Raw genomic sequence first — 10,626 nt, 5'->3', positions numbered from 1 at the left:
TGCGATTCAGGCCACACGGTTAACCCATTCGAACTGTTTGCGATGAGGCAGAACAACAGTAACGGGCAGCCATATGAATGTGTGTGCGATATACGGCATACAGTTCGCTCCGATGAACCATTTGCTATTAGGGAGACAACATAAGCGATTAGCCAGATCAAGGTGTGTGTGATATAGGGCATACAGTTCACTCGGACGAACTGTTTTCGATTAGCGAACGCAACAGAAACGCTTCAACTTAACAAGATGTGTGTGATACGTGGCAAACAGCCGAATCAGATGAACTGGTTGCGATGAGAAATTACAACATAGACGGTTAATACAGTTAGTTCGTGTGCGATTCTGTGTGTACAAAAAACTTTGAAATATGCAAACTAGTTGCTTGCGATGGCTAGGAATATCACACACGATGCGTCTACGAGTACTCATGTGCGATGATTAGTAAGTTACACATACATTTCCTTATGTTAACACTTGTGTGATAAATAACACATGGCACCAGATATGGTATTTGGGTTGTGTGTGTGCTCCACTTAGTCTTCCCGCGCTCCAGTGAATGCTTCCCGCACTCCACATGGATGAATTGTAAAATCCATGCCTATTCCCTCACCGGTTTCCTGCCACCAGCTAACGGCTTGCTGCATATAACCCAGGTGGCAACGCACCGCCGCGACACTCTGCGAAGATCTAGTCCTCACCCATCTACCATTAGTTATTCCAAGCATGCCAGGCAACGACCAAAGCTTCGACGTCGACGCCTACCTGCGTTACATCTTCGGCGAGGAGAACGAGCCAGAGTAGGTCGGGGAGCAAGAGCTTCATCGGCCGGTGCAGGCACCATGGCCCATCGACAGCGATATCGGTGTCACAGTCCTTGGGAGCACAATCGACATATTGCAGAGGAGGTGTGATGAGAAGTTTGCCATCCACCGTGCAAAAGATCCAGAGTTGCTCGGCGGCATGATCGACGACCCACCCGAAGAGCCGCCGTCACTAGTGCTCATCGAGAGCCTGATGCCCTGCAAGGAATGGGCAGAGGACCTCTGTGATTCAGTCAAGATAAAGGCAGCCTACGGCTTCATCATTGCCCGCGGCGGCCGTGTCAACCTCGATCCCGATGATGTGGTGGCCAGGCTCCACTACAAAAAAATACACTTCCGTGATGATACGTGTTTGTCACAGTAGGTCACGTTTTTTGTCATGTATGTACATCCATGACAAATTTATGACAGAATCAAGATAGTCATACCTGTGCTGTCGTACAAGTGTTCCATGACATTACGAAAATTATCATCACGGAAGTGTCCACTTCCATGACGATAAATCGCGCATCACAGAAGTGCTCTCGTCAAGGGTGACCGACACGTGGCATCCACCGTAACGGAACGCCGTTAAGCTATCAGGTCGGGTTTTGGATCCGATAACCCGTTAACAGCCCCGACCAATGGGGATTTTCCACGTGTAAAATCATCATTGGCTGGAGGAAACACGTGTCGGCTCATCGTTGGGACAGATGTCATCCACTCATTGGACAGAAGGCGCCTATGATACGTCGACATGTGGCACGGCCCAACAGAGGCCCATTCCTGTGAAAAGGCCAGCCCGTTTGACTTGGTCAAAAGGTGGCGGGCCGGCCCATGGAAAGCCTGTTAACGGCCTGTTCGCATATAGCCCATTTACAGCCCGCTAACCCAAGGCCCATTACGCCCTATCCGAATTAGGCCCAGTAGCGTCATCTGGGCCATCCAATATGATTCCAGCCCGTTTTCACTTCTGGCCCATGTATGGCCCATGACGTCTTTCGGCCCATATGAGGCCTTATGTAACTCTTGTCCTATTAATGGCCCGTGGTGAAACTGGCCCGTAATGAACAGTGTATCACTTTACACCCATTAACGGCCCGTGGTGAAACTGGCCCATAATGAATAGTGTATCACTTTATACCCATTAACGGCCCGTTATTCCATTGGGCCGTTTCCAGCCCAGGTTATCTTTCGGCCTTCTCAGAGCCCATTTATTCTTGGGCTCATTTCCAGCATTCGTTTACTTACGGCCCGTTACTGTCATTTTCTGCTTGTGGGCCAAATTCAGCCCGTGGTTACAGTCGACCCGTTTGTGGTCCGTTAATACGTTGGGTCGTTATCAAAGCGTCATCAAATACGGACTATTAACGATGGCCCATTATGGTCGGCCCATGAACGGTCGATTCCAACTCTAGCCCGTTTACAGCCATAATGCGGCCTGTTATTGGCCCATGTTTGGCCAATCGATCATACGGCCCGTATAAGGCCCATTGATGATACGGCCCGTAGAAGGCCCATTGTTTCTACGGCCCGTAGAAGGCCCACTGTTTCTACGACCGGTAGAAGGCCCACTATTTCTACGGCCCGTAGGAGGCCCAGTGTCATTACAGTAAATATTAGCCCATGGTTATTGTGGCCTAGTTTTAAAAAATAGGTTATTGCAGCCACTAGCAAACCGCGGAAAAAGAACTGCACTGACTACAAGCAAACAAATAAACAAGACAACAAGGAAATAAATAAGAAAGCAACTTATGCTAGGCTATCACGGCTATTACACATATTACATCCACTGGGCATCAAAGTTCGCCACCAGTGCAAATATAGGGAACAAAGCAGCATATAAACGCCGCAGCAAAACAAGTCCAGAACTAAAACCACTTCAGAAGAGTTCAAGAAACAATATCCTGGGTACCCATAATGCTGGCAAGATGCTTAGCAAGCTTATTAACTTTCTCTTGTTTGGCGCTTAAATCCTCCAGTGCTTGCTGTTGCACAAGAAAGTACGCATCTGAATTCTACAGGGACTTCCTCAGTCCTTCGGCTTCTTGCCGCAGCACAGCTGACTGATGCCTTTCAGCTTGTACCTGAGACTGAAGAAGCCAAAGTGATTCAGGCAGCGATTTCAAAGAGCTTTTGCCAGCGGTACTGGCCAGTAACTCGAACACTACATCAACGCAGGACTGTGGGGTTTTCTCACTGTCTACAAGATCGTTTTTATCACCTTTCTTGGAGACCAACAGGGTTGTCTCACTATCTTGAACCTTATCTGCATTACTTTCTCTACCATTGCATAGTGGGGTGCTCTTCTCCAATATTCTGTTTGCATACTACAAGAGAAACAAGCAGACACATCACAGGTTTAGGTTGTAGTATACGAAACTCATTTTGGTAAACCGGTTCAGTAGTAAGGTGGACAGGATAACAACATGAAACAAACATATATCTATGTAATATGGTCACTGCATTGTCCATATCATTCTAGTTTATGTTCCCTAATCAAGATAGAGACACAGTTCAACTCATATATTTTTAAGACACAGCAGCATAGACAGAATATAAGTGTGAGAAACTACACAGCATTGGGAGCACTTGTAATGTGCATCACATGAGAACATAACTGTTTATACAACTTAAACTGAAATCAACATAGAGCAACAAGTTAGAACAACAATCCAGTTAAAGAAATAGGTTTAAAACATACCTGTTGCGCCATTGGAGTTTCAATTGGACCCTTCAAATTCGAAAGTAGTTGGTATGAGTAAATACAGTGATGCAACAGCAAAGGAGTATGGACCATAGCTACGGAATCTGACCTGAGAACAGTTGCTCTTCTGCTTTAAACGTGGAGTTTGGGTTAGCTGTGGTGGTCTTCGTGCTTTGGGCACTGCAGTAGCTTTACAAACTGCTCCTGTGGGGGTACTCTGTGGTGGACATGGTGCTTTGTCAACTATAAGTGGGTTACTATCCGCTGGGGTTGCGGTTAGATAGGTTGTAGCTGGTTCTCTGCCCAATGGTGTAAGTGTGCAATCTGGAAGAGTCTTGATTATGTGTGGTGGGGCTAGTTTGTGGGCTAGTACAACCATGGTTCTATCTGCATCGACGGGTTGCACTGTCTTTTGTGAAGAACGGGTTTTTGCTCCCTTAGATACTGCCATCACCCCTCCAATTCAAATGGCTGATAAACAAGAAAAGAAATTGAACGTACAGACATTGTATGATAGACAGATGTGGTAATTCACATATATGTTGTCTAACCAAACAGGACAACATGACACAATTTCACATATATGATGCCTAACTAAATAGGATAGCATGACACAGTTTCAGATATATGATGGATAACTTAACAAGATATAATGGCATAATTCAACATATGATGAGTACCTAAACAGGATGACATGACAAAACTATATGATGTCTTTCTAAAATAGGTTGGGATGAAATAATTCACATACATGTTGTTTAAGTATACAGGATGGCATGATATAATTGACATAATTGATTCATATACTAAGCAGCTGGCACTCGCATGTATGATCTCTAAACTAAGCAGATATAATTCAATATTGTGCATATGATGTCTAAACTAAGCAATGCAAGAAACCATATGCATCATATGAGAAATATAAACATTGCAACTTAGAGCATACACCTCAGGTGGGATATAGGACTGGTCATCTGTCTCTGAATCCTCCTCTGAGGAGCTCCCTGTAACCATCGAGATATATGCTTCAACAGGTACCATTGCCTGCTCTGAAGACCTTGTTTTCACTCCAGATTTTTCCATAACCGGCTCAAATGGCTGATACACATGTAGAGTAGTTCAATATACACAGATTGTCAACAAATGGAATACGTAATGAAAAAAGATGGCATGAGATAATTCACATATATGATGCCTGGCTCCATGGCGGTGCATAATTCACATATATGATAACTGGCTGAAAAACACGGCATTGCATAATTCACATATCTGATATAGAAAGCAAACAGGAGGCATTCACACAAAGCATGTCTAATCTAAGCAGATGGCATGACAATGCAAGACACCATACGCATGATATGAGCAATATAACCCAGCCAAGTTAGAGCATGCACCTCGGGGGGGGGGGAATACGACTGGTCATCTCTATCTGAATCCTCCTCTGAGGAGCTATCTATAACCAGCAAGAAATCTGCATCGACAGGTAGCACTGACTGCTCAGAAGACCTTGTTTTCACTCCAGATTTTCCCATGAGCGACTCAAATGCCTGATGCACAGGAAGAGTAGATGAATGTATAAACATTGTTGACAAATGGAATACATTATAGAAAAAATATGGCACAATACAATTCACATATACGATGACTGGCTAAACAGGATGGCATTGCATGATTCACATATATGATGCCTGGCTAAAGAAGATGGCATTGCATAATTCCCATATACTCCCTCCGTTCCTAAATATTTGTCTTTTTAGAGATTTCAAATGGACTACCACATACGGATGTATATAGACATATTTTAGCGTGTAGATTCACTCATTTTGTTCCGTATGTAGTCACTTGTTGAAATCTCTAAAAAGACAAATATTTAGGAATGGTGGGAGTATGATATAGAAACCAAACAGGTGGCATTCACACAAAGCAAATCTAAACTAAGCTGATGACATATAAGATGTATAATGTAAGCAATGCAAGTCGCCATATGCATGGTATGACCAACATCAGCATGCCAGGTTAGAGCAAACACCTCAGGTGGTAAACAGGCGTGGTCGGCTCCTTCTGAATCTCCATCTGAACAGTTATCTTCCTCTGGAATACAATCTAGAAATGCAGGATGGGGGGCACTTTGCCCACCATGGAGCGGCGTCTGCATGACATTATATTCGCACGCAACGGTCTTCTCTTTTTCTCTACATGTTCAGTATGATTGTGTACAATATCTGACATGCATAATAAAAAAATAGTTAGATTTTGTAAGGCCTAAGGGGTGCATGCAAAAATCAAGACTGATGGTAGCAAACGAGTGGATGGATCCAAAACTAATGATAGCAGGTAGATTATAGCTTCAGTTTAAAAAGATAGACAATGGATCATCTATTGTTTGTTGCCCACCCAACATGAACCACATAGAAGACCCCAGATGAACCAGATAGTAGACAGATACTATTCGTTGCTGGCTCGATATGAGACCCATGGGCAATTCAAAACTCAAGATTGAACGATAAAGTAGCAGGTAATAATAACCGATGTATAACGTAAGCAAACACGAAAGACTGCGACCTCTCTTCAGGAACTGTGTAGTCCTCAGGTTCATCTGCTCAGTCGATGATGGTAATGCAGTTGGCGTGGCTGCCGGCAACGGGGAAGATGATCTGAGGCGGCGAAAGGAAGTCTGCAGGGGGGGTCTCTGCTGCAGTGAACGCTTCTATCGATGGTGCACCTCAGGTGGGGTGGATGACGGCACGGCAGGAGCAGGACATAACACACAAAGTTTTCTTTGACGCCTATTTGAAAATGAAGTAAATCTGTAAGGGCTCCTTAGAATTGGAGGATTCTATAAACACAGGGACAGGAAAAACACAGGAATAGGATAGGAATGCACGTGCAAAACAGAGCATTTGGAAACATAGGATTTCAGTCAACCTGGGTGTTTGGCTCACATGAATTGGAAGAACAGAGGAATGGAGAAACAAAGTGATGCGACGAGTGTACAACCTCTTTGGCATAGCCTTGTGGACCTCAGCATCATTGGGTTGGACGTGGAGGTTGGTGATGATGCTGGTGTGACTGTCGGAGGCGGGGAAGAAGATCAGAGGCCTCTGGAAACGGCGCCGAGGGTACTGCCCCGTTGTGATGGACGGTTCCGTCGTTGGAGCAGCTCCGCTAAGGTGTACGGCGACGAGGCTGAAGCATGACAAGACAGACAACGTTAATCTGAAGTGGGACCCTAATATCATCTGCAATAGATGATGTAAAATACATCACCGAAAAGTGCTAGATGTAAAACACATCAGCCGCGCCACGGCCGCTCCGACAGATGTTGTAAGTACTGTTCACTCTGACTTAACTGAAGAAAATGAACTTCACAGTCGAAACTAAATTTTACTGTCGAAACTGATTGAACTAGTAACAGAGCATTGCAATAGATGTTTAGGGCGTTCGAGCACTAGTAGCAGAGAAGCAGTGATCTAAATGAGCAGACGCTCGAGCAGGGAACGCACTAGCAGAGAGCAAGTCGTGCAGTAGCACCACGAGTGAGTGCTAAAGCAGCAACTCCTGTAGCTGCCGGAGGTCGTGCAGCAGCAGCAGCGCACGCGAGAGCAAGAGCAGAGCAGCAGCACGAACGAAAGCAGGAGCAGTGCAGCAGCGCGACCGACAGCAAGAACAGAGCCGCAGCGCGAGCGAGAGCCGGAGCAGCTGCAGCTAGTGCCGTTGTGGAAGTCACCGCCGAGGAAGCAACGACATGGGGGAGAGACGCCGTGGATGATGTGGCCGGCGACGGCGCCGTCGATGGAGACACGCCATTTCTGCTCGGTATCGAGCACCGGCAGCCCCGTGAGATCGAATAAAAGATAAAATGCAGCGGTGAGTGCAGAACCTCCTTGGTGGCGCCGAGTTGGCCTCGGCTTCATCGGAGGAATTGGTGAGGGTGTTGCGGTTCCGGTGGGGCAGGTCAAGACGGCGCTGTGGGGATTGAGGTGGCGCGATAGACGAGGTGAACGTCGGGGCAGCTCCTTGGAGGTGGAGGACGGGGCGGCTGATCCGGCAGGACGACGAGATCGACAACGGATCCTCATCTGGTGCGGTGGATGAGGGACGTCGAGCTGTTGCGGTGGACGACGTAGTCAGGGAAGAGTCTCCAGCTGGGCGGCGGTCGGGAGGCTGACGGAGGAGCATGGGGTTTCGTGGGTTTTGGCGGCCTTGGTGTACGAATGGGGGGAGAAGGGGGAGGGGGAGCCAAGCTTAGGGCACGCTTGTCCGAAATGTAGGGTAAGTTACCAGCATACCCCCACCGGTTTTGACACCGCGACGTGGAGCTTCATTTCCGGCTGAGGGGTAGAAGGGGGATTTCGCGTGTCTGGGCTGCGGGAGCGATTTCGGATGAGGAGGGAGTTCTCGCGTGCGTCCAAATTTCGGGATAACAAGGCGCGGCGTGGGTTGAAGAAGCGGGAGTTTCAAAGCAGGTGAGACAAAAGATACTCGAGCTTGAAAATTTCGGGATAACAAGGTGCGGATTCCTTGTTCGGCAGAACAAACTTAACGTGTAAAAAAACAATTCATACAAGACACAAGAGAGTCATGTCCCCTTTTACTATATTGCTATAGATGCCATTGAAAAAACTACAAGAAAAATGTAAAAAAAATCAGGAGAACAAGATTACCCTGCACAGTACCAAATCGATTCACACTTCCCTCAACAACAACAAAAACAAATCAATTCCCACCAAAGAAAGAGTAATGTCCCTTTTTATATGATTACAGATGCCATGATCTCAAATTTCAATTTTTGAATCCACGTTATGTTGAATTCAAATATATCGTTAGGTGACCTTGCGGTTTATAATTGATGTAGTCGTACATTTTGATCTTCCATCATATATGAACATTTTACTCCACCATGTGAACATATATATTGTCATCTACCATATGGACTAAATTTGAATCAATTTTCCTTATTTGAATACGATTGCTGTCAAGTTATACAATAATTTAAATATTATCTTGATAACAAAAAACATACATATAGCAGTAATCATATTTCACTATGAACTACATGTACCATATGCTCTCCAATTCAAATATTTGTATCCATTTTATGTTGAATTCAAATCATAGTACATTATTGGTCTAGGTAGCGAGATGTTTGGGATAATCTAAACCCTGTTTTCATACGTATAATTTTTGGCTGAATTGGGACAAGTTTTGGTATAAGCCTCTTGCAAAACCGGAGATTCTCTCAACAAGCCTCGTGGTTCCGAGAGGGAACGTGTCACCTTTGTGTGCGAAACGATATACGCTGCCTCCCCCCTCATTTTATTTACAGAGGCAACATAGAACTATATGAGTGCCCTGTTAAATTTTGGAATTATTTCGGGTTCATTTGGCCTTTTTATACATTAATTGAGTTTCTGGACTTTTAATGTGCATAATCTAAATATGAATTGCATGCACATGCTCCGGTGCACCAAAGTGGGTTGAAAAATCACATGTGTGTCCTTGGTTGAATTTCTAGGTCCCATGGAAGAAATGAGAATGAAATTCAAACATCTGGGCGTCATGACTCGGCCGAGAACATCGAGAAACTTTGATTTTAAATTCATGTAAATCCAAAACTCGCCTGGAAATCATGAAACTTGGCATGGTGTCATGTCATGGCACTAACATGTTGTGGTAAAAATTGGGCCGATTTGGAAGCTCGTGGTTCTAAGAGGGAACGTGCCACCTTTGAGTGTGAAACGATATACGTTGCCCCCCTTGAGTTTCTTAACAAAGGCAACATAGAACTACATTAGTGCCCTGTTAAATTTTGGAATTATTCCGGGTTCGTTTGTCGTTTTTTATACATTAATTGAGTTTCTGGTCATTTAATGTGCATAAGTCAAATTTGAACTACAAGCACATGCTCTCGTGCACCAAAGTTGGTTCAAAATTCACATTTGTGTCCTCGGGTGAATTTCTAGGTTCCATGCAAGAAATGAGAATAAAATTAAAACATCTGGGCATCGTGGCTCGGCCGAGAACATTGAGAAACTTGGTTTTAAAATTCTTGTAAATCCAAAACACATCTGAAAATCATGAAACTTGGCATGGATGTCATGTCATGGTACTACCATGTTGTGGTAAAAAAATTGGCCGAATAGGAACAGATTTTGGTATAAGCTTCTTGCAAATCGAAGCTTCTCTCAAGAAGGCTCGTGGTTCTCAGAGGGAACGTGCCACCTTTGAGTGCGAAACGATATACGTTGCCCCCCTTGAGTTTATTTACAAAGGCAACATAGAGCTTCATGAGTGCCCTGTTAAATTTTGGAATTATTCCGGCTTCGTTTGGCCTTATTTACACATTAATTGAGTTTTTGGTCATTTAATGTGCATAATTCAAATTTGAACTACAAGCACATGCTCCCGTGCACCAAAGTTGGTTGAAAAATCACATTTGTGTCCTCGGGTGAATTTCTACTCCCTCCTTCCATCTATATAGGTCCTAATGCATTTTTCGAGGCTAACTTTGACCAAACGTTAGAGCAATAATATATGACATGCAACTTACACAAAGCATATCTTCAAATTTGTATGTCAAAGGAGCTTCCAATAATATAATTTTCATAGTATACATCTCATGTGCTATTAATCTTGTCAATAGTCAAAGGTTGTCTTGAAAAACACATTAGGCCCTATATAGATGGAAGGAGGGAGTAGGTCCCATGCAAAAAATGAGAATAAAATTCAAACATCTGGGCATCGTGGCTCGGTCGAGAACATTGAGAAACTTGGTTTTAAAATCATGAAACTTGGCATGGTGTCATGTCATGGTAGTACCATGCCGTAGTAAAAAAAATTGGCCGAATAGGAACAAAGTTTGGTATAAGCTTCTTGCAAATCGGAGCTTCTCTCAAGAAGGCTCGTGGTTCTGGGAGGGAACGTGTCACCTTTGTGTGCATAATTCAAATTTGAAATACAAGCACATGTTCCAGTGCACCAAAGTTGGTTGAAAAATCACATGTGTGTCCTCGGGTAAATTTCTAGGTTCCATGCAAGAAATGGGAATGAAATTCAAAATTCTGGGCGTCGTGGCTGGGTTGGAAACATTGAGAAACTTAGTTTTTTAATTCCTGTAAA

The sequence above is a fragment of the Triticum aestivum genome, chromosome 5D, assembly GCF_018294505.1.
Source record: "Triticum aestivum cultivar Chinese Spring chromosome 5D, IWGSC CS RefSeq v2.1, whole genome shotgun sequence".
Taxonomy (NCBI): domain Eukaryota; kingdom Viridiplantae; phylum Streptophyta; class Magnoliopsida; order Poales; family Poaceae; genus Triticum; species Triticum aestivum.
This window is presented reverse-complemented; position numbering follows the sequence as displayed.